General features: G+C 41.9%; 1 long non-coding RNA gene across 4 annotated transcripts in view; it reads right to left on the bottom strand.

Annotated features, from left to right (window-relative positions):
* Nucleotides 1-4,741: 4,741 nt before the first annotated feature.
* The window catches only part of LOC136792033 (uncharacterized), a 78,818-nt gene continuing 63,669 nt past the window's right edge, over nt 4,742-19,890 (bottom strand). For 2 of the 4 annotated variants that reach the window (XR_010835144.1, XR_010835147.1), the window contains 3 exons: nt 16,170-16,329; nt 10,231-10,468; nt 4,742-5,287 (listed from right to left, as the gene is read on the bottom strand). This is a non-coding gene — a long non-coding RNA (uncharacterized lncRNA). The remainder of the gene's footprint in view (nt 5,288-10,230; nt 10,469-16,169; nt 16,330-19,890) is intronic. The other 2 variants (XR_010835145.1, XR_010835146.1) reach the window with 1 other exon arrangement.

Here is a 19,890-nt window from a genome sequence, read left to right as displayed (position 1 = left end):
AAAAATAAATTTATTTATTATTCATTCATTCATTGGTTGCGTTGGGTCTTCATTGCTGCACGCGGGCTTTCTCTAGTTGCGGTGAGCAGGGGCTACTCTTCCTTGCGGTGCACGGGCTTCTCATTGCGGTGGCTTCTCTTTGTTGCTGAGCACGAGCTCTAGGTGCACGGGCTTCAGTAGCTGTGGCACGCGGGCTCAGTAGTTGTGGCCCACAGGCTTAGTTCCTCTGTGGCGTGTGGGATCTTCCCGGACTAGGACACGAACCCATGTCCCCCACATTGGCAGGAGGATTCTTAACCACTGCGCCACCAAGGAAGTGCCATAATCTTAGAATTAGATCACCCTGGGTTCATGAATATAAAGGACTTCAATAACTCCTTTACTCCTAGTCCAGGCTAGAAACAGAAAGTAGAATAAAATCTATCAAAATAAAAATAACAAGGCAAGACAAACTTTCAGAACCAGCATTTTAGTTTTTTCAATCGAATGTATTCACAGCCCCTTTTCTTTCTTTCTTTCCCTTCCCCCTCCCTCTGTCCCCTCCCTTCCTTCCTTCTTTCTCTACCCTCCTCCCCACCATCTCTCTCCAGCAATGATTTTGGCCAACCTGTAGAGAAAAGACTTGTCTCGGGAGCATTAAATATTACAACTGATAACAGGGAACTATGAACAGGGAGTTGGGCCAGAATTTCTTACAGCTGGAAAATAATTCCATGGAGGGCTAGATAATATGAGAACAGAGGAATCCTGAAGTGATAATGGGAATTGTGTTCAGGTAACCTTGAATCCCAGAGGGCGGCTTGCAAGGCAAGTCTGAAGCCGATGACTGCTTTTCATGTGGAGAGAAAGGAAAAAGGTATTGATTTACTGCACAAAGTTCACTCATTCCTTGGCCGGCCACTGGGCAGAGTTTTGGGGGACAGGACACCTTGGGACTGGAGTTTTGCGGATTCCATACACCACATCTACATTGTGCTAGGTGCCATGGTGGATAAAAACTGGAGCTTGCCTTCTTCTTAAGGAATCGTAGTCCCCCCAAAGTGCCTTCTGGTTCTTGGTTTGCCAAGTTAAAGCGTAGAACTGTATCCTGTGAATGTGAAGATGGGGAGGGAAATCAACAAGGGACCTAAATTCTAAACCACATTGCCCATAGGAAATGGTCTTCCCATAGATAAACACCATGTTTGTAATTGGAACCAAATCAACTACAAGCCTGTACTTTTGCTTCTTGACTAATGGCAGGTAACCTTAGGGGAAAAAAAGATAATTACTAGAGGCAGAATAATACAAAATTAACAATCACAGAGACCACTTGAAGGGGAAGCTCCTCCCCTGGTTCCTTTATTTGTGTATTCCACAGCTGCTTTCCCATTGCTCAAAAGGTAATTAAGAGGTGATAATCATATGTATCCCCCTTATCAAAGTCATTAACACGTTATTATTGTTGTGAGCAGGCCAGCTACTGCTTGGTCCTGGAGGTGCCACTTTAGGAGAAGAGTCTTTATTGATCTACCAGAGATTTCTGCTGTGACGAAGAAATTACAGTTCGGGGATGAATTAGCAGGTTACATTCTCTGTGACTCTTGAGTGTCTGATTTCCCAAAACCTTGTGGGTTTCTGAGAACCCCCAAGGCCATTCTCTCAGTTTAACCCACAGCTTTCCTCCTTTCCGAGCTGTTCTCTGTCAATCAGGGATGGAACTACCTCCTATCCATCAAATTGCACATCTATTGTACTTGAAGATTTGGCTCCAACTCCCCTATCCTTGCTGCCACGTCTGAATCTATACTCAGATAAAGAGTGCAAATTCGCCTAACATCAGTTGGTTTCCCTGCTTTGGTGAGCAAGTGCTACCATGTACAGATTCACTCAGACTGCGGTAAAGTTTTGTAGTTATGTAATCTCTTAAACATCTTGGGGAAAATGTGGGCGTATCTGCTTATGGAGCTTTTTACATTTTAAAGGTATCTACAGATTGGAGAGTAGGAGGGGCAAATGCATTCTGATTGGTTCTGAAATCTCCTAGGCTTTGTTAGATTAGAAAATGGTCTGTATGATTTTTCTCAGATTTGTGTTTAAATTGTACGATCCTTAAGGGCAGAAGTGTATCCGATTTGTTGATCATAAACCTCCTTAGAACCAGAGTTACGGCAGCTTAAAAATAACTTCAGATGCATCCAAATAAATGTAAATATTTTAAGAGTCAAATATTACTAAAGCGCTTTAAAAAATAAAGACAGTTATTCTCCTGCCCCACCCCCTTTACCACTAGTCCCTGCAGGTAGCTACTTTAAATTAATTTTAGCAGTTTCTTCTGGTATTTACTTCCATATTTCTAAGTCATATATGTGTCTGACTAGATCATTATTTAGTGACTATTACAGCTGGGGAGGACTTAAGTCTCCTATCCCACAACACTGCTTCCTCTTGTTCCCTTTTTCGGTTAAATCAATATTCAGGATTTATATTATTATAACTGTATAAATAATATTCTCTACTGAGCTAACATTACACTATAATTACCTTTCCTTTCTTGTACAACGTTTTGTTTTTCTTGGAGTTAATAATTGCCTTTTTTTTTTTTCCATCAGCCTGGTTTTGTATATAACTATCCCCAACTTTCCACATAGTAATATATAGAACAGGTAATCTATCAGACTCTAAATACCTCCTTTCTGGGACCCTTGATGTCTTTTTTCCAACCTGGACTGGTTTTTCTCTTGGGCTCAACTCTTCTCCCAGGACTTCCCTCTGCTATCATCCTGTTGATTCTCCTCACCTCCTTCCTGTGCTGGAGCCTCTCCTTCTTGGTTCCTTCCTGGTTTTCCTCTTTCTTGCTTTACTCCCTCATTTTAGTGGCACACCCTTCCTGAGAAAGGGTGCATGTGAGGTAAATTTACTGAGAGCTTTCCTGCCTGAAAATATCTTTCTTCTACCCTTGCATTTGTTTGATAGTTGGGCTGAAATTTGAATTCTAGGTTAAAAATAATTCTCACTCTGAATTTAAAGGCACTGCACCATTATCTTCTAGCTCCAATGTTTCCATTCACAAGTCTAATGTCATCCTGGTCCCCCATGATTTTTATGTGAGTGTTGTGTAGTTCTGTAGTTCTGAAATTTCAAAATGATATGCCTTGGTTGGGTCTTATCGTGTTGGTCATCAAGTGGTCCTTTTAATCTCAAGTTCCACATCCTTTTGGATCTTTTAATCTAAAGATCCATATCCTTTGGGTCTACGAAATTTTCTTGTAGTGTTTCTTCAATCGTTTGTTTCTCCCTATTCCCCAACCCCCCTGATTTTTCCTGTGGAACTCTTATTGGTCAGTTATTGACCCTTCTGGATTAATCTCACGTTTTCTTATCTTTTCGCTCACAAATGCCTGCTTTACCTTTTTGTTTTACGTTCTGGAAGACTTCACCTACTTTGTCTCCCAAACTTCCTACTGATATTTAAAAAATATCAGGGCCCATATTTTTAATTTCTAGGGAATTTTTTTGTGTTCTAGGACTGTTCCTTTTCTTATAGCACCTGTGCTATTTTATAGATGCAATATGTTTTTTTTAACCTCTCTGTGGATGTTCAGCATACTTTATTTGAAGTGTTCTTCTAATCCCTGCATTGTCTCTCTTCCCTCTGATTTTCTTGTTTTCTGTTTGCTGGTTTTGTCTCTGTCTTTCATGTTGGAGGTTGTCCCCCAATCTTGTGACCCTTGGCTACAAGGGAATCACATGTGAACTGAATGCTCTGTGTGTATGTAAGGCTCACCAACTGAGGGATTCACTATAGAAGGATGGGGCAGTAAGCCAACATTTTTATTAGTGTATCCCTGAATCCTACAGGTCTTTTTCTTAAGCCCTTTGATTTCTCAACAGTAGGACTTTCCAAAGCTCTTTCTGGGGATTATAAACCTGGCTGTGGCCTTCTGGGTGGTAGGTGGGAGGAGGCTAGAAGAGTTTGGTGATCAGACTTTTGCTAATGGCCCCTGTGTCTCTGTCTTCTGTGCCTTGGGTCCCTGGTCCTGAGCCTGTTTGGTTCAATTTTTTTGAGAGAATAAGTCACCTTTCTCTGGAGGTGGGAGGTAGGTGATGATGAGACGTAAGGAGCTAGCTGCCTTATGTTGACTTTCAGTCACCCTTGACCTCATGCCTGTATCTTCTGCATGCCCCACACCTCCAGGTCCTGAGCCTTCCCAGAGTTCTGAAGGATGGCTAGCTCGTTCTTTATTGGGTTGCCTCTATGGGCACATAGAATCCAGCCTTTTCTGTTCTGTTTAAACTGTTATCATTCCTCCAGTAGTTTTCATTATAGCAGATATTCGTTTCCATCCTCATCCACTGATGTCCTCTTTGCTGTTGTATTTCTTGTGGGTTTATACTTTTGTATTCTTTTACCGATGTGTGAGTGGGTTTCCAGGAGGAAGTGGAGATAAATATATATGTATGTATTCAGTGTCTCACATTTAGTTGGATATGAATTTTGTAACTGGATTGATGATTACTTCTGAGTTATAGCTTATTTTTAAGGGATGTCAGACCTTATATTGATAAATGAAATCAGAGTGGGAATTTAAATATCATATTAACATAGCATTTATTTCAAGGTTAATACATGCAGACCCAGTCTTCCCTTATAAATTAAACAATATGTGAAAGTTGGATGTGCTAACTAGGTTAGACCAGGACGAGGGTTTGTTTTATTCGGCTTGGTATCAACCATTCTCCTAGGAGTTAGCCCACAGACTTCTTTTTTAAAATTTATTTATTTTTATTTTATTTCTTTTTGGCTGCATTGGGTCTTTGTTGCTGTGCTCAGGCTTTCTCCAGTTGTGGAGAGTGGGGGCTACTCTTCGTTATGGTGCACAGGCTTCTCATTGCGGTGGCTTCTCTTTTTGCGGAGCATGGGCTCTAGGTGCACAGGCTTCAGTACTTGTGGCACGTGGGCTCGGTAGTTGTGGCTCCTGGGCTCTAGAGCGCAGGCTCAGTAGTTGCGGCACACGGGCTTAGTTGCTTTGCGGCATGTGGGATCTTCCCGGACCAGGGATCGAACCCATGGCCCCCGCATTGGCAGGTGGATTCTTAACCACTGTGCCACCAGGGAAGCCCAGCCCACAGACCTTTAACGAATAAACTCAAAAACAACAACAACAACAGCTGCAGTTTTCTTCTTTTCTTCAGTAAACATTTTAATGATCAACTAAGTGCAATAAACTTCTGTATGAGCTGGAAATATCATGATGAAGGAAAAAGAGTCCTTAGCCTGGAGAGCTTCACAGTCTAGCGAAAGAGACTGTCAAGAAAAAAGATAAATATTAGGCAATGTAACTCACCTTAGTTTAGAAATATGCACCCAATGCAATGGGAGTACCATTTCCCCCGGAAGGTGATAAAAATGCCTAGGTCAGTTTTTCTTGATACTCTTTATGTAGGATCCAAGGCTCTGGCTAGTGTGAAGGTTGGAAATGAGTCCATATAGCTATATGCTCTATCCTAGATATATAGCTCTATGTGATAGATAGATGATAGATCAGATAAATTGGTAAACAGGTAGATAGACGCTATATTTTAGCAGGCCCAGTACCCTAGAGGAGCATCACCAGAGGTGGATAGAAGCTCTAAATACATCTTGTCCTCATCATGGAGAGACTCCCCAGGCTGTGCCCTTCAGAGTTGACCCAGTGGTGTGCGTGGGTTCAAAACTGCTCCTCAGTGCTGACAAGAATCCTAGGCAGGCATTGGAAGTGATGGTGTTATTACAATAATCATATCATTGGTATTATTTCTAAACATGTCTGTGATTAATCTTTGAGGGCAGGTTGAAGGTCTTCTTCATTTCAGGAGGCCCTGTGGTGCAGTGCAAAGAATATGGTCTTTTGCAGGGGAGCTGGGTTTGAATTCTACATATTGGCTGTGTGATTTTGGTCAATTACTCAATCTTGCTATACCGAAGTTTACTGCTATATCAGATGGAGATAATAATACCTAACTCCCAGACTGGTGGTATTAAATGAACAAAGCCAGATAAAGGATTATGGGCATTTCTTGATGGGAAGTAGGTGCAGAATAAATGGTAGATATTATTTTTTCTTCCTTTGCCATCAGGGGGTGAACCTCTCAAATGGAGACACCATATGCTCTTCTTACATGTAGCCCCACCCTTGGTGCAATGCTGGGCATGAAGTTGGCACTTAATGCATATTTAATGAATGAATGAATAAATCAAAGAATGTTTGGATTATACAAGTTGAGGTTATTTTCCTGACATATGAATCATCATCATTTGCTATTTTCTTCCTTTAGAATGTATTTTCTTAACTATCTGCTGATCCTAATAAACCACTATTCTTTTCTGAGCTCCTGGATTACTGGTTCTCTAGTGCTGCAAATAAAGCTAAGTGCTAAGTGCTGCTAAGTGCTAAGAGCTAAGTGCTAAGAGCTGCAAATAGAGCTAAGGAACACTAACATTATTTTTAAATGCCCAAATAGCACTTCAAATCCAATACTGTGGTTCGGAATGAAAAGAGGCAACAGATTGTCTCCATTCTTCATTTAAAAGACCCTTTGGCAATCACTTCCTTTGGCAGGTCTGCAGATAAGAGTCTTTGGCTGTGAGTCTCTGCAATGAGAATAAAGGGTCAGAGGAGATGGTGAGATGAAGAGTTCATGTGTCTTTTTTTTTTTTTTTTAAATCATGTGTCTTTTCATGCCCTGGTAGCTTTCATCCACAGAGCTGGAGTGGGGCATTTCCTGTCAAATCTTCCATTCATGAATGCGGGAGCAATGTTTGGCTAAACAGCCTTTGTCATTTTCTAGCTTGGGCAATTACATTATATTAGGGCAATTTATTTTTTAAAAGTTCTAGCCTCAGTGTCATCCTTCCTGCAGCAATCTGGGAAGCATCTGCTTTTGCTCTTTGTGGGGTCTAGGGCTCCTTGGCAGCCGGCATCTCGGACCATCGTAGAACCTCCCACCTTCTATAATTGGCATCACGCAATTCAGCTCTGAGTTTTACTACCACTCTTCGGGTCAGCTTTGTCCTCCCAGTTATTGTTAGAAGTCCTTCGTGTGCCGAAACCATGCCTTCCCCATTTCTTTCCCACTGTGCTTGGCACACGCCCTGCTCCGAAGGGATCTACCAGCCAGTGGCCTCTTGCGTTAGTGTTTCCTTGAACTCTGCAACATCTGACTCCGTGAAACACCTTTTTAGATTAAACTCTTTTATAAGGACTTCTTTGAGCTTATGCTTTTTGATTTGCCAATATTATTGCTGATCATGTCTCTTTCATTTCTTTCCCTAGGGAAATCTCATTTACTTCCAGGGCTCTAATTATGACTTTTATGATAATGACAGCTAACCTACACACTCATCTCCACCTCTTAGGAAATTCACAATCAATACACCTAAAAAAGAAATTTATTACCTTTTTGCACAAATCAGTATTCCTCTCTTTTGGAATTTATTTTATTCTACTTTGTATTTATTTAGTTATTTTAGTATGTTTCACTTGATTTTAAACTCACTCTCTCTCTCTCTCCAGCTATACCTGTAGATTTAAATGTATGTCTATATGGATATCTCTATGTATATTTATCTCTATCACTTGGCCTCTGTAGATGCCTAGTGAGTGTTCCATGGTTTGTCTTGCTTCACTGTTCTGGCCTTTATATTTAACTCAGGTTAGGTCAGAAGGGCAGTGCTTTGAGATGAAGATCCTTCCAATCCCATGGGAAGGAACAGATCCAGTGTGTTCTCCAGACCAGGAAAATTAAAAATAAAGTCATAAGGACATAAATACACAACATTTTTAAAAAGTTGATTGTATAAAGGAAATCATTAGGCCATGACAGGGCCACATCAACTCAACAGGAGTGTCTAACTTAGCTCAAGGTTGGATTTTTGAGGCATCTGGGACTTGAGATTAGAAGAATTTTGTGCAACATTATAGGAGACATGACTTAAATCATCTTTTTCTGAATAGTCTTGGAGAATACAAGTTTTCATTATTTCCAAGAGATTTCAGGTGTGGTCCTTGAAACACAAGGATAGATAGGGAGGTTGTCCTTTAAGTTCAGGAGTTATACAGACTCATCTTATCACAAGCACATGGTGGTAAGACCACAGAACACATCATCTCCGGTGGACGCTGTCACTTCCCCGCCTAGATGAGATGGAGAAAGCCCACCGAACTTGCTAGGCCGAAGGCAGGTTAGACCGTCAAAGTGGTTCACGGCCATAGAACCTTCCCAGTGAACCTCGCCTCTTGCCTGCAACCATCTCTTGTGGTGCTTCAGATTCCCCTGTGTTTCATATGCCCAAACATCCCAACCAGGCACAGACTTACAAGTGAGGGAATCGGAATCGTCCATTTCCATTCTGAAGGGTCTCCCTGGAGCCTCCGTTCTGGTCTCTGTTTAGACTGGACCTCAAAACGCTAAATGTGCTTTTTCTCTGCTAGACACTTGGAAGAGGGGCTGTGAAGTTTACAGTGCAATTCATATCATGGCAAGAATATTTTAAAACAGTGGTTTACGGGTGTTTAAGCAAGCTTATTAGTCAGCAGGGATTTCTGCTGATGGTCCTTGGGATATCGAGTTAAGAATAGCTGGCTGCATGTCTGTGTTTTGGGCTTTGAAATGCTTTGGTTTCTTGGGCCACATTATCGCAGACTTCACCGCATTTTCAAACAACACACATAATAAATGACGTCTCCAAGAATCACTGTAAGGCATACCTGGATCCCTCTCTCCTTGTTTTGCACTCCATCATCTGTTGCTTACATTTAAAAGCCTGCTGGAGACTGTTTTTCATCTAGCTCACTAGAGAGGAGTCGTTTTTCATGAAGAATTGGGTTGTTGAAGTGATTGTAATTCTTCTTCCAACAATCTTGGCACCAGAGTCAATTTTAAAATGTATACATTTAGCTGGGTTGCTTTGGCTTGCCCTACTTACGCTGGTGGATTTTGGGTGAATTCTCAGGCCTGTGCATGAATTCATATGCCTCAGTGCTTTGTATTAAAACTAGCGTCTGCATCTACAAAGTCTCTGGTTAGACGCTATAATATTTAACTTAGTTGGGGAAATTAGAAACAACAAAACTTCACACGTGACATTGAAATCAGAGTATGTTAAGATAGTCGTCTTCAGGCAGTGTTTCTACAAGCAGTCCTATGTGACGGTAACACTGCCGCATGGTTAAGTAAAAAGGCTGGTGGACTTATAGATCTTTTGAGTTGAGTTAGCACAGAGTGCATTTCTCTGCTTCTTTGAGACTCATGCTGTCTGTAACCAGACATAATTAAAAGATTAAAGAGACATTTAGAAATGTGAAGCTGGTCACTTTTTAATCAGGGAGATTGATTTTCCAATCCCAATGTGAAGGTGGAATTTTAAATAATTTATAGGGTAGAAATGAGTGGCTTGTCACAACTTGGCTAAAAGAATAAAGGCAAGGGGAAAAGAGGGACTTAATTTTTTTCTTCTTCTTTAAGTGCCTTACAGAAAGGAGCATAAAAGGGAGTGAGCCATGATTTGGTTGTTATGGATGAGATGTTTCCCAGCCTCTGTATCTCTGCTGGAAGAATGAAGATTAGTTTGGTTCCTTCCCACCCTCCTTCCTTTTCTCCCTGTGGCTGGAGGTCTGGACAAATTCTCTTGACTACTCAGCAACATTTCTCTTTTATCCTGCAGATACCAGTCAGGTTCCAATCGGGTTAAAACCAGAGTCTCCTAAAGAAGGATTGTGACTGCAGTACAGTGATGCTTCCATTAGCCAGGAGGGGCATTCCAGGGACACATATTATCAGAAACTAAACAATCAGAGTCAGAATATAGGAGGGTTAAAGGAGGGCTCCGTGGGGCTACATCAGGGCACTTCTGGCATTAAAAGAAAAAGAGTCATCCGATAGTGATGTAGGTTCCAGTCACATGTGCAAGAAGATATTCAAAATGTGTTTCAGAAACCTTGGAGCTAAGGTTGATTGATCGATTGTCCAACACCAGAAGAAAGCTTGCAGGGAGCAGATAGCTAGCAGAGGCTGTTCTTTTAAGGGTGTGGATTGTTCAGGAAGGATTGAAAAAAACTTCTACTCCCAGGTTGGCCAAGTTGGTAGGTCTTCCCTAAGTCAGGGGGTGTCAGGTAACAGAGGTTCACTGCTGGTCCCTTCTGAGCATGCACTGGTCATGACACCTCTCCTCTTTCCCAAATGGAGCTTTCAAGACCAAATCAGACTTACCTTCGGACAAAGCAGTAGGCTTAGTGAAATTTTCAAATTTGGTTTGCCCTCTCTCAAGAGTTCTCTGCTGCTTTTAGAGTGGCTTTGCCAAAGTGGAAGGTGGAATGGAGAAATCCTTTTATTCCACAAGTACCCTATGAGGTCGTGGATGAGTTGCTATCAAAGTGCGTTGATCAGTAACGGGAAGTGAGTGATGGCGGCTCCTTCTGTGCCAGCTCTTAGTTACCTGCTCTTGCTCCTGGGAGAGGAGGGGGTGGGATGGAGAAGAAGGTGAACAGGTGAGGGCTAAAGAGTGCACGCGGTGCTGGAGGGGCGGTGGGAGGGAATTACTCTCATCAGAGGGAAGGAAATACGGAAGAGGCTAGAGAAGAAGATGGCTTCTCATGGCATCTGTCTGCCGTGAATTTGGCTGGAGCTGTTAGAAGCTGGGAACTAAGGCATTCTTGCCCTCACCAAGATCCATCAATTGAGTGATTGATTTATAGGAAATTTCCTCCCATAGAACTTACTGATTAGAGGTGTCACTGAAACAGGGGCCCAGAGCTTCGTAAAATGAATTGGCTAAGATTCCTAACCTGCTGCTTCTGGCTTCTGAGACGGTGATGAATAGATTAAATGTAGAGGCCAAAAACCAACTCTCCAAATAGCAGACTGTGGGGCTGGATGTAACGATGAAGTTCTGAAGATGAACAACATTCAGCACCTCTTTTTGCCTTCGTGCTCTATATCCATGCATTCCTGTTCCTGTGCAAGATGTAACTAGAAATTACTACATGACAGTTCTGTCATTTCTACCATCCTGGCTACTCACCTATAACCCTGAAGCAGGGTTTTTCAACTGCAGCACAATTGATATTTTAGGTTAGATCACTGTTTTCTGGAAGAGGCTTTCACGTGCCTTGAAGGATGTTTAGAAGCATCCCCGGCCTCCACCCATTCGATGCCAGTAACACCCGCTCCCATCCCCTACTTGTGACAACCACAAATGTCTCCAGATATTGCCCCTGACCCCTGGGAGGATAGGGCAAAACTGCCCACAGCTGAGAATCACTGTCTTAATCAAAACCTATAATTTATATGGAATTAGTAGGCCAATTAGAAATCAGGTTGAATCTTCACTTATTTATTAAGCTTTCCTACAAATATGTAATAAATAACAAGAGCACATTAGGCGTGAGCCTGTGGGTTTGAGCCATACTGGAATCATTCTCTCATAATCGTTACCTACCCTGTTTACACCAGTGTTGCAATACAATCCTTAATAAGGCTCTCAGCACACAAAGTTGTACGTTACCACCTTCATTTCAACTCTCTTCCTCCTCGCCTCTCTTTGTAATTCCCACCACCACCCTCTTAGCCACCAACTGACTTAAATACGATACCTCTTTGAAGAATGTTTTCCAAAAGGCAATGTGTACTGTAAAGAAATGATTCACTCGTGGTGGAGTTTCAGGCAGCAGGGCTCAGCTGGCCTGGGAGGGAGTTCTGCATGGGAGCCTCTCCCCTGGCCTTAAATCCTACCAGGCAGCAGCCACCCAACCCCTCTCTTTGTCTGGTTAGCTCTGTCAGGGCAGCTGATGTTATGAGTGTCCACGGGCAATAGTTGTCAGGGGTTTTGGTCGCTTTGCTAGGAAACAGATCTGGTTTTGCTGTGAAGGATGTTTTGTCCTAAAGGAAATGGCAGCTTTTTGCCCCGGTAAAGGAATAAATGCAGTCAACGGTTCTTATAGGGATCCCGGTCCAAGCAGTTTTGGTCAGGTTCAGCGTGTCAGCAAATTGAACAGAAGTGTTACCACTGTAGATTATGAAATGCAGAGTCTAACTTTAATAAGGTAACCAGTAAATGTGGGAGTTCTGGGTCAATAATGGGAAATTCTGGGTGAGTGAGAGCCAAAGAAAAATTAGTAAGACAGACCAACCAACAACCTGCAGGGTTACCATAAAGAACTCTTCACGTGGAAACTACATGAGAACAGGCAGTATAATTTCTGTGAAACTGAGGGCAACCATCAGTTAGATCCCTTAAACTATAGCTTAATTAATTAATAATATCCTGTAACCTGCCTTCACTGACTAATTGTTCTTGAAAATTGCATACCCTCCTAGCTTCACATAGCTCAGGCAATATATATATCACAAGACTCCTTTAACTGCCCCCTATAGATAACACTTCTGACGTATGGATTGCTGTGGTAATGGTTGATTAAGTTGTTTCTCAGGAACTTGGAGTCAGCTGCTGTCCAGTTCGAATCTGAGCCAATTAAGACCACCAACCCGACAACTGGGCATGCACAAGTGTCCGCTCAGTAACCTTCTGACGTCAGAGGGTCACAAACTCCACCCTCAGACATGCTAACGCCGCCATTTCCTGAACATGCATCCCACGAAAAAGCACGTCATTCAGACAGGCCTGTGTAGAGCAGCGATTCCCTCACCTCTTCCTGTACCTCCAAACACCTTATACTCTCCACCCACACATACCCCAAGCCCCTCGCCTTGGTGAGGCAGATTTGAGACTTGTTCTCCCGTCTCCTAGTTCAGCTGCCTCAGGAGTAAACCCTTTCTCTGCTGCAAACCTCGGTGCTCAGCGTCTGGCTTGCCGCAAGTCGGGCAGATGAATTTGGTTCGGTAACACGTGCACTGGCGTAGTGTTGCAAATGATGTTTGATCACCAGGTTCGTGTTAGGCGGGGATTCCTGTCCTAAGGGTCTTCTAGCACTTAGGCCAGCTAGAGGAGGGATTGGGCATTTGGGGCCACTGATACCTAGGTCTATCTGGAGATGGAGCCCTGAGTAACCACCAGTCCCCCTGACAGCAAAAGTTGGTCTGTTCCTTACCTTTCTGCTAGCTGAATAGAGTGAAAAAGAAATGATCTTGCTGGTTAAAAAAATCTCATGCTATATAGTTTGAAAAGTTTCTCCAATTACTGGAAACACAAGTGCTCACTCAAAATAATAAAATGAAACAAAACAAGATGGGATAAAGTCAGAGGCAATCCATCCCGTGCTTGTAGCTTTCTTGAACGGGATACAGTTCCTGTTAAGAACACCACGTCCCTGAAATCTGTAGAGCAAGAGCAGGCAGGGCGGCAGCAAGCTGTGAGCCATGACTGTCCAGTCTCTCCTGCTTAAATCAGCTCCTGTCTGTCTTTGGAGATATGACACCTTTCCTGTCTGTACACGTGTGTTGACTCTTTCCCGAACCATTTTGAGACGGCTGGTGAAAACGGCATCTGGCATGTAAACGCTTGCTGAGTTTCCAAGCTCTGTAACAACTGTTTCCCTCCCCACATAAACGATCTGCTCAGCCTAAGACTCGGGGCTGTCTGTTTCTTACTTGACTTTCAAACATTGGGTAACTCACTCCTAGGTGATCTCCTTCAGTTTCAGGGTTTAAATACCATCTGTTTGCTGATGTCTCCCAACATGCCGTGTCCTCTAATCCAGAATTTTACCTGAACTCCTGCTCCTTCTTCCAGGGTCACACCTGGGATGTCTCCTGGGCATCTCAAACCTCACGTGTTCAGAACCTTGACCCCTGATTCCCATCCAGCACACCTGTTCTTCCTGCAGTCTTCAACCTCTCAGCAAATGTCAACTCCACTCTTCCCCACGATCAGGCCAAAACCTTGGTATCATCCCATCCCTCATCACCCACATCTAATCCATCGCAAAACTGTTGGTTCCACCTTCAGAGGACATCAACCCAGGATCAGGTCATTTCCTGCTGCCCCCACGTCTGTATCTGGCCCAAGCCCTGCCTTGTCTCTCGCCTGGTTAAACGCAACAGCTTCCTGACTCATCTTCCTGCTTCCCCTCTTGTGCCCTTTCATCCGCTTTCTCAGCACAGCAGCTAGAGGAGCCCGTTTTAGATTGCTGCTCTGCTTAGGATCATCCAGAGTCCTCCCATCTCAGAGTCGAGCCAGTGTCTGACGGATGAGAGGCCACAGTGATGCTCCCAGGTGCACATTTCCTGCCCCTCTTCCTCTTCCTCACTGTGTTCCAGACCTACCGTCCTCCTTGTTTTTCCTTAAGCCCACCGAGAATTCTCCTGCATCTGAGTCTCTGCACTTGCTATGACTTGCCTGGACTGCTGTTTCCCTAGACAGCCACCCGACTTCCACCCTCACTAACTTGGGGTTTCTGCTCAAGTCTCAGCTTACTGGTGGGGGAGCCCTTGACCCAACTGTCTAAAGCTGCACTTGGACCTTTGCCCCCCACGTACCCCTCTCTAGCCCCTGACCTATATTATTTTTCTCCATGGCATTTATCACTTATACTTGTATCCTCTGTCTCTCCTACGAGGATGTAAGGTCTGTGAGGGCAGGACTCCATTTTGTTCACGGCTGTGTCCCTAGGGCCTGTATCAGTGACTCACACCTTCTAGTACAGGTTTGTGGAATGAACGGCACCTTTTCATTCCATTTAAATGTTACTTTTGCGGGAAGCCTTCCATGACCCTCTAAGTCTCTGTGAACCGCCCCTCCCACAGCTGTCTGTGCTTTCCCTGTAGTACTTCTCACACTGCAGGGTGATTTCATGGTTAGTTCATTAAAAACTCCCGGAAGAGCTGTATCTTTTTCCTTGATGAACCCCCAATAGTTGCAAAGTGGTTAGCATATCATTGACGCTCATATTTGTTAAGTTGAATGCAACTTATATATATTTATATGCATGTATATAGTATACATAATGAGACTGGATTATAATTTGAGTGAAAACTCACATAATATAGAATTAGCTATTTTAAAGTATACAGTTCAGGGCTTTCCCTGGTGGCGCAGTGGTTGAGAATCCGCCTGCCGATGCAGGGGACACGGGTTCGTGCCCCGGTCCGGGAAGATCCCACGTGCCGCGGAGCGGCTGCGCCCGTGAGCCATGGCCGCTGAGCCTGCGCGTCCGGAGCCTGTGCTCCGCAACGGGAGAGGCCACGACAGTGAGAGGCCCGCGTATCACAAAAAAATAAAATAAAGTATACAGTTCAGTGGTGTTTCATACATTCACCGTGTTGTGCAGTCATCGCCTCTATCCGGTTTCTAAGCATTTTCATCACCCCAAGAGGAAACCCCACCCCCATTAAGCAGCCACCACCACCACCTCCCCCTCGACTCCCTCCCTCACTCCAGCCCCTGGCAAATACTCATCTTCTTTCTGTCTCTATGGATTTACCTATTCTGGGTATTTCACATAAAAGGAACCCTACAATATGGGATTTGTTTTTGTCAGTGAGCTTTCAATATATGTGATGTATAAAGTCTTTAGTAAAGCAAGAATGTTTTTAATGCTACTGGCATGTGTAGCAATGGGTCTAACCTGTATCTCTTTCTTCCTGTCTAGTACATACCACTTGAAATGGCTAAATAAATGAATGTGAAACACTTTCTTCCAAGGTATCACTGTTATTTTACCAGAAGCCTTTTCTAGTGCGATGGCCAACCCTTCAAGCCTTCATCTTTCTCCGGCTTCCCCATCCTGTGTCTTTTATTCCACTCTCCCCCCACCCCCATAGTTTACTGTCTTCTCTCCTTCTCTCCCACCTCTTTCGTGTTGACTGCTGGGATGAAAGTACTGGCGGTAAAAGACTAAAGCTGAGGGGAACTGATGAAAATCCATAAAATCATGAAAGGTAGAGAAAATCTGTGTAAGAACTTGTTCCCCAAATCTCGGAATCTTTTTGAAGCTTAAAGGAGCTCGTTTAAGGGAAAAATAGAAAAGAAGTTCTATCTTATGTAGTAGATTGAATACATACAGCACTTGTTACCCTGGTGAAAAGATAAATAGCTTTAGGGTTTAGACAAATATACAGACAATAAATCAATAATAGGCTGTTGAGAGGAAGCTGGGGAGAGGAGTTAACATCCAAGGGCAATTTCATTCCCTCCCACAGGGGCCAGAACTGGGCTGATGGGCCCACGGTGGGCCCCATGGTGACAGGGTTACCTGGAGCCACCTCAACTGATCGAGTAGACTGTCTCTTCCTCAGAAATCTTCCTGGAATTGCAGTCGACTTCAGATTTTCAGAGGCAAATTTCACAAGCCATCAGTTAACTTGCCCTTGGGTTGGCCATTAACATATCTCGGACTTTGGGCTATTTCAGAACTTGGAGGTGAGAGGGTGACAGGGGAAAAGAAAGGCATGGAAACCAATACATTATTTTCCATGTTACCAAGAATGGGTTCAAAGTTTATCTTGGAGGAGGCAAAAGCAAAGGTTTTGGATTACTTTAGGTTTTCAGTAGCCCGGTTAATTACCATGGAACACTTGAGAATTAGCTGAATAGCTTCAAAATTTTACATTTGATTAAACACTTTATTGAAGAAACAACACTTGCTTTGACATCAGCTTGTTTTTACTTTTAGACTTTTTAGTAATTTGGGGAGGGGGCCATATTAGCTTGAACCTGCTGTATATAATTCAGTCTATTGTAATATTCCAATGCAGTGGTCTGAAACTGATTTGGTCCCAAAATATTGCATCGTTTCTAGACTAATGCTAATACGTATGGTTTAAACTGGGGTATGACAAAGTTTCTCTGAAACAAATAAATGAACAGTAACCAAATATTGTTTCCTTTTGCCAGTGAAAATAGCTGGCTCAATGGATGGGCCAAAGAGAACTAAAACCAATGCAGTGAGATTTCTTTTCAAAAGCTTAGGCCTCTGAAATAGGTGACTAGAAAAACGCACAGGAGTTTTGACCTCTGATAATGAGGGTGTGCTTTTCTTTCAAAAAGAATCTGGTGAAATTTAGCGTAAAAGTGAAAATAACTTCAAGGCTTCAGGCATGATGCAGAGATTATTAATCTGGGAACAAAGGGCACCTGGCCAGTTAAAATAGTAATGATTTTAAGTAAAGACTAAGGACTACAACTTTCCCAGCAATGGCTGAAACCCAATTAGGTCTTTCCAACTGGAGTTGTAGTACCTTCTTCCAGATTATGCGGTTTGGCATAATACAGAATGAGTAAACATTCTTAGATGGGGAAAATATAATCAAAAGAAAATAATATCTTAGCGTAGCTTGCCCTGAGCCAGTATTAATGAGTGGGGAGGGTGCATTTGCTAGTTAAAGAGTATATGCTAAAGCCTAGGGGTAGCAGGTCCCTTGAAAAGAGATGACAAATCAGAAGACAAATGTTTTTAATTTGTGTGGTTTCCAGTAGGAAAGAACTGATCAACTCACATGTGTTTCTTTAGGACCTACTTCATGTCTGGCCCTGTGCTGCTGGGGATTGTTGGGTCTGCAGGAACTTAGCTCATTTGGGATCCTTTGCATCCCTCCTCCTCATCATCATCAACTCAGCCACCGTGAAATGAAATACGCATCAGGTACTGTGAGTTTGTTATTTCGTTGAATGTTGGCAAATCCCCTGCACAGCAGATATTATTTTGCCTATTTCACAAATAGGAAAACTCACGTTCAAAGAGATTAGAAAACTTGCCCAAGGTCTTTTATCAGTGGCAGAGTCCAAACCCAAACTTCTACATTTTCAATATCTATAAATCTTATTTGAATGTACTGAGTTTTTTTTAAATGTATGTTAAATCTGGTTAGTTTTAGTTCTCGATTATCTGGAGGAAGTTTTAGTTCAAAGCAAAGTTGAAATTTCCTTTTTCCACAAAACAGCTTAGTTTTCCAACTATTTCACATAACTATATTATCAGTATGTGCGACAGCTATTTAAGTCATTTTGAAAGTCCCCTTTGGAGCTTTAAAATTATTTTTAATGTACATACATATTAATGGAAAGGGACAGACCTTTTGTTCCCCCGAAGACATTAAACAAATACAGCACATCTGAAATTATTTTGCTTTTATCTTGGCTAAAGTTTATTTAAGGGACCTACATTTTTTTAGGGACATTTAATTCACATACCATTAAATTCACTCTTTTAAAGTATACAATTCAGTGGGTTTGAATATACTCACAAAGATGTGCGACCACCACATTCTCAGTGTTCCAGAAAGAAACCCTAGCCTATTAATGGTCACTCCCCATTCCGCCTTCACTCAGTCTCTGGCAACCACTAATCTATTTTCTCTTTTTTTTTAACTTTTGATTTTTAAAATTTTATTGGAGTATAGTTGATTTACAATGTTGTGTTAGTTTCAGGTGTACAGCAAAGTAATTCAGTTATATTTTTCAGATTCTTTACCCGTATAGTTTATCACAGAATATTGAGTTCCGTGCGCTTTACAGTCAGTCCTTGTTGATTATCTATTTTATATACAGTAGTGTGTGTATGCTAATCCCAAACTCCTAATTTATCCCTCCCTGCCATGTTTCCCCTTTGGTAACTAAGTTTGTTTTTGCAATCTGTGAGTCTGTTTCTGTTTTATAAATAGGTTCATTAGTATCATTTTTTAAAATTAGATTCCACATATGAGTGATATCACATGATATTTGTCTTTCTCTGTCTGACTTACTCCACTTAGTATTATAATTCCTAGGTCCATCCATGTTGCTGCAAATAGTGTTATTTCATTCTTTTTCATGGCTAATATTCCCTTGTATATATGTACCACCTCTTCTTTATCCATTTCTCTGTCGATGGACATTTAGGTAGCTTCCATGTCTTGGCTATTGTAAACGGTGCTGCAATGAACAGTGGGGTACCACAAATTTACTGTCTCTATAGCTTTGCCTGTTCTGGACATTTCATATAAATGGAATCATATGTGATCTTTCGTGTTTGACTTTTTTCATGTAGTGTAATGTTTTCCAAGTTCATCTGTGGTATAGACGTATGATTAATTAATTCCTTTTTATGGCTGCGTAATATTCTATTGTATGGGTATACCACATTTTGTTTATACATTCATCAGTTGATAAACATTTGGTTTGTTTCCAATTTTTGACTATTATGATAATACTTCTCAGAACACTCATGAAAATGTTTTTGTGTGGAAATATGTTTTCAGTTCTCTTGCATATATACAAGAGGAAAACGGCTGGGTTGCATGGTAATTAAGTTTAACTTTTTGAAGAACTGCCATACCATACCGTTTCCTATAGCAACTGCACCATTTTACTTTCCTATCAGTAAGGTAAGAGGTTCTAATTTCTCCACCTTATACCTAATACTTGTTATTGTCTTTTAAATTTTTAAAATTATAGCTATTCTAGAAGGTGTGAGGTGGCATCTCATCACGGTTTTGATTTGCATTTCCCTAATAACTAATGATATTGAGCATCTTTACCTGTTGGCCATTGTATATCTTCTCTGGGAAAATATCTATTCAGGTCCTTTGCCTATTTTTAATTGGGCTGTTTGTCTTTTTGTTGTTGAGTTTTAAGAGTTCTTTATATATTCTGGATACTAGACCTTTATCAGATATATGATTTACAAATACTTTTTCCTATTCTGTGGATTGTCTTTGAACTTTCTTGATACTGTCCTTTGAAGTGCAAAAGTTTAAAAATTTTTTCTGTTTGTGCATTTGGTATCATGTCTAAGAAATCATTGTCTAATGACAGATCAAAAAGACATATCTTTGTTTTCTTCTTGGAATTTTATAGTTTGCTCTTACATTTAGGTCTTAAATCTAGTTTTATATGTGGTGTGAGGTAGGGTTCCAACTTCAGTTTGTTTTTCCATTGCTAAAATGAAATGTCTTGGCAGAATAGCAGAGTGATTAAAAGCTCAGGCTCTAGCATCT

The sequence above is a fragment of the Kogia breviceps genome, chromosome 10 (assembly GCF_026419965.1).
Source record: "Kogia breviceps isolate mKogBre1 chromosome 10, mKogBre1 haplotype 1, whole genome shotgun sequence".
Classification (NCBI taxonomy): Eukaryota; Metazoa; Chordata; class Mammalia; order Artiodactyla; family Physeteridae; genus Kogia; species Kogia breviceps.
Note: the sequence above shows the minus strand (reverse complement) of the source record. Positions and strands in the feature narration are given on the sequence as shown.